This window comes from Manis pentadactyla, chromosome 4 (assembly GCF_030020395.1).
Source record: "Manis pentadactyla isolate mManPen7 chromosome 4, mManPen7.hap1, whole genome shotgun sequence".
In the NCBI taxonomy this organism is placed as follows: Eukaryota; Metazoa; Chordata; class Mammalia; order Pholidota; family Manidae; genus Manis; species Manis pentadactyla.
The window spans coordinates 17,675,482-17,680,305 of NC_080022.1; the positions used below are offsets into that span (position 1 = coordinate 17,675,482).

The following is a 4,824-nucleotide window of genomic DNA, read 5'->3' on the forward strand; positions in this document are numbered from 1 at the left end:
GCCTCTTCCTTTCAATTGTTTGTTGGGGCAGCACAAGAACTGAGAACAAGCTTAACCCATAACAATTCCACATCCACCCTGTCCTTTTTTCTTTTTCCTACTTTACTGAAATACATTAGAAGAGAAACAGTGATGGTAAATCTGTAGAACACAGTCAATTTTCTGTGATTTGTCCCTCGAAAGTGTGCCATCTGATTTTTAAACACATGCCAGACTATACCTGGTTTCAGCTGTACTAAGTAGGTGAGAAGCTGAAATCCTAAAATGTTCATCTTCCAACTTTCCCCAGTCTGGGGTCTGTCTTTGGATCAGCAATAATGGCTGATTAACAGCTACTAAGTCTTCATTACTTTTTTTTTTTTTTTTTTTTTTTTTTTTTTTAGATAATTATTTTTTATTGAAGGGTAGTTGACACACAGTATTACATTACATTAGTTTCAGGTGTACAACACAGTGATTCAACATTTATATACATGATAATTCTAAGTACCAGCTATCACCATACCAAGTTGTTACAATATTTTGACTATATTCCTTATGCTATACATTACATCCCGGTTGCTTATTTATTTTACAATTGGAAGTGTGTACTTTTTCTTGGTTGTTGTTGTTAGGGCATCTCTCATTTTTATTGATCAAATGGTTGTTAACAACAATAAAATTCTGTATAGGGGAGTCAATGCTCAATGCACAATCATTAATCCACCCCAAGCCTAATTTTCGTCAGTCTCCAATCTTCTGAAGCATAACGAACAAGTTCTTACATGGAGAACAAATTCTTACATAGTGAATAAGTTACATGGTGAACAGTACAAGGGCAGTCATCACAGAAACTTTCGGTTTTGCTCATGCATTATGAACTATAAACAGTTCAAATATGAATACTCATTTGGTTTTTATACTTGATTTATATGTGGATACCACATTTCTCTCTTTATTATTATTATTTTTAATAAAATGCTGAAGTGGTAGATAGATACTAGATAAAGGTAGAAAACATAGTTTAGTGTTGTAAGAGAGCAAATGTATATGATCAGGTGTGTGCCTGTAGACTATGTGTTAATCCAAGCTAGACAAGGGCAATAAAACATCCACATATGCAGAAGATTTCTCTCAGAACAGGGGGGGTGAGGTTCTGAGCCTCACCTCTGTTGATCCCCAATTTCTCACCTGATGACCCCCCAGCGACTGTGCCTGTCTTAGGTTGTTCCTCCCTTGAGGAATCTTACCCGTCTCTGGCTAACCAGTCATCTTCCGGGGCCACACAGGGAAATGTTAAGTTGGTAAGTGAGAGAGAAGCCTTATTGTTTGAAATGGTTAGCTTTTTATTTCTTTGCATATTTATGCCCTGTGGCTTCTATGCCCAGCATTTGTCTTGAGGTATCTTTACCACTTGGAGGAGTTATGATACTCGGTAAATTTGATATGAGGCACGAATTCTATTTAAGAATTCGTTGTAATTAGGAAGGAAGAAGAAAAGCTATAGAAGTAGCAGGCAGGAGAAAACATGGGAAGATTGATTATTTCTTTGACATATCTTCTTGTAGAGTAACTTCAGCATGTATATATTTTAAGCTACTACTTAAATTGCGCACACACATTAACATAATAGGAGTATAGTTACATAACCAAAGCATACCTGTAATTACCAGCCATCTCCAGTGAAACCAAGAAAACCAGTTAGGCACCCTAGGCATTTGTGAAAACTTATCAATGATATGATGGTTATTATCTAACTGAATTTGAATAGTTTGAGAAAAATCAGACAAATTAAAACAACCCATTCCTGGGCACTGTTCACATCCCATATGTTCTTTTAACAGTAAATAGTCTGTAGTTGTAAGATTTTGGATTCATTACTTTTTGTCTGTAGCTCTCTGAGTTCTTCTATATGCAGCAATTGCTGAATTTGAGTAGCTTCCCTAAGAACTGCATCGCCTATGTCAAAATCAAGACCATGCTTGTCTAAAGCAACAGGCAAGCTCTTTTGTTTGATTTGCTGTATCTACTGCACCCTGTGTCAGCATTCCTGGACTAAAATGTGAATTGCCTTAAGCATTACCAGGCCATCGCTATGATGGTGAATCTGAAGAAGGTTAACCAAAGCCATTACACCAGGCATAAAACCAGGATTGTTTACACCCAGATTGGTCAATGGCTCTGCATTTTTAGCTGCACTTTTTGCATTCTCAGGGAGCAAGCCGTGGTATTTTTCAGCATCACCTCCATAGTCAAGTTCTAACAGCTAAAGCAAAAAGCTGGGTCAGTTGTTTCTTGGGAGACAAAGCTCACATCTCTGAGATACTTTTCAAAGAACTTGGGCAGCCGCTGCTGTGGATGCTTCTTAAATTCTGTCTTCAATCTTGTAGTGTCTGCACTACAACGGGTTAGTTCTTTGATCTCAGCTCCAGTGGCCTCCACCTTGGCTCCACGTAAGGTACCCCCTGCCTGGCCACACCCTGGCCCTGGCATTGCCCAGTGCACTCATTTCTTAAATCTTAAATTCAGGCATCTCACTGTGACCACACCCTCTTCTTTCGCTTTTTCCCACTCAGGTGCTCAAATTGCCGTACCTGGTCCCTCTGATTTCTGGTCACTTTCTGTATTTTAGGTTCCTTTGCTGCCCACTGAAGACCGAATGCCTTCACCACCTCTTTGCTGATCACTCCTCTTTCGCCCCACCACCCTGTCTTACCTGGATGCTATTGGTGCCTGGTGCCATAACAAGGTCAAGGGCTCTCTCTTAACTGGGTCGTCAGTGCTGCTTGGCAACCCTTTGGTATTTTCCTGATCAGTTTTCCCTTTCATATTTTAAACCTTCTTCAGTTTCCTTAAATGTTCTCCCTATAGAATAGAAGGGTAGATATTTCATGTGTTAATCTCTTAATATCTTGCCAATCCACATCTGTATGGCAGAGGCTGCAGAATCCTGCCCACATCTCCTCAGATTCCTTCATTATCTGGGGGCACGTCAGCTGCCCGTGTGCTTCGCGCCCCAGCCAGCACCTTTGCCTCTGCCTGAAGCCTGCCCTCAGGCTGCCTGAATCGCTGCCTGCCCAGGGAACAAGAAGTAGCTGGGAATTTCCCTCACTCTCCACCCTGCAAAGGGCAGTCCTTTACCTTTGATGGTTTGGGAGTATATATACCCCAGCCACCTTGCCTTCAGATTGGGATAACGCTGAGGTATGAGAGTTTCCCCTATGGGGTGGGCTGAAGTCAAGTTCACCTTCATGGCACTTTGCTGTCTTTGCATTCTTGCTCAGCTCTCTTCCCTTCCTCCTCTCTCTTCCCACTTCCCTACAGGTTGTTCCTGGGAATGCTTCCTAATAAATCACTGCACAGGAATCCTCATCTCAGGGTCTGCTTCTGAGGATCCCAGTCTCAGGCCATCTGCACCCAGCTTTTTCTCCTTCCTTTCAGAAAGGAAGAGATACTTTCCATTCAATATATCCCCCAGAAATTAACTTCCCCTCTCCTTCCCTGCCCTTCATCCACACAGTCTTCCCCAAGCAAGGCTAGCAAGTTTATCCAATCCCAGGTTGAATTTACAATCTGTCTTAGTTTCCTAAGGGTGCTGTAACAAAATGCCACAGGACCAGATGTCTCAAAAACCAGAAATGTACTGTTTCACGGTTCTGGATGCTAGAAGTCCAAGATCAAGGTGTCCGTGGAGCTGGTTCCCTCTGAGGTCTGTGAGGGAGGATCTGTTCTATCCCTCTGTCCCAGCTTTTGGTGGTCTGCTGGCCATCTTTGATGTTCCTTGGCTTGTAGATCTTTGCCTTCACTTTTACTTGGAATTCTCCCTGTGTCCAAATTTCCCCTTTTTATGAGGACATGTCATATTGGATTAGGGCCCACCCTAATGATCTCATTTTAACTTAATTACCTCTGGAAAGACCCTATCTCCAAATAAGGGCATGTTCTGAGATAGTGGAGGTTAGGACATCAATATATCGATGTTGGGGGTGGAGGGAGATACAGTCCAATCCGTCATACCATCTCTGTGCTCCTGAGCCCAGGTAGCTCTCCAGAACTATAGATCTGCATATGCAGCATCTACTGGATTGCTCTGCTTGAATGCCCCACATAAACCTTGTAGAGAACAGTTCATGTTTTCTGGCCTCTCAGAACTTTTTGTTCTGTTTGGGGAATTTCCAGCCTCATGAGTGGAATTTCCAGCCCAAGGTGGAACCCAGAAAGGCCTTTCCCAGTGTCCTTTGCAGTCAGGCCCGTGAGCTATTCTACCAAGGAGACCAACTCAGGTGAGACTTTGATTCAGGAGGGAGGAATTTGAGGAAGGAAGCTTCGAGTGGAAGCCATTTCCCCGGCAAGGTGGTGGCAGAGGTGAAGGGCTTTCAGGGCGGCAGCAGTTGGGAGTGGACTTGAGCTCTTGATGTGGAAGTGAGAGCATTACTATGCAGTCATGGCTGTAGTTAAATAAAGATGCTGGTCCAAGAGCAAATGATGGCCTTAGTGCCTCCTGGTGGGGGGCAGAAGAGGCAATTTCTTCATCAGGCCAGGTTTTTGGCTTTAGATATTTTTCTTGGAAGCTTAATTATGAGCAAGTTTCTTTGGTTTCACACAGATTCTGTAGGGTACTGATATCATTTTTATACTTCTTTTTTTTCCTGCTTAATCATCCAGAAAATCAGCTTCTGTTGCTTACAATCCGGATCCTTAATGCGTACAGATTTCGGTGTTTTAAAGTGGTTTCTGGAAATAACAGACCCTAAGTTAACTGCCTGGCAGAGGCAGTAGTAGTTAATGAGGTCCTGAGCACTGCAGGCTGGGAAGCTGGTGACCCTTGTTATGTAGTCACATTTA

General features: G+C 42.6%; 1 pseudogene; it reads right to left on the bottom strand.

The window, feature by feature from the left end:
* Nucleotides 1-268: 268 nt before the first annotated feature.
* Nucleotides 269-2,722, bottom strand: LOC118926883 (RNA transcription, translation and transport factor protein-like; annotated as a pseudogene).
* Nucleotides 2,723-4,824: the final 2,102 nt, after the last annotated feature.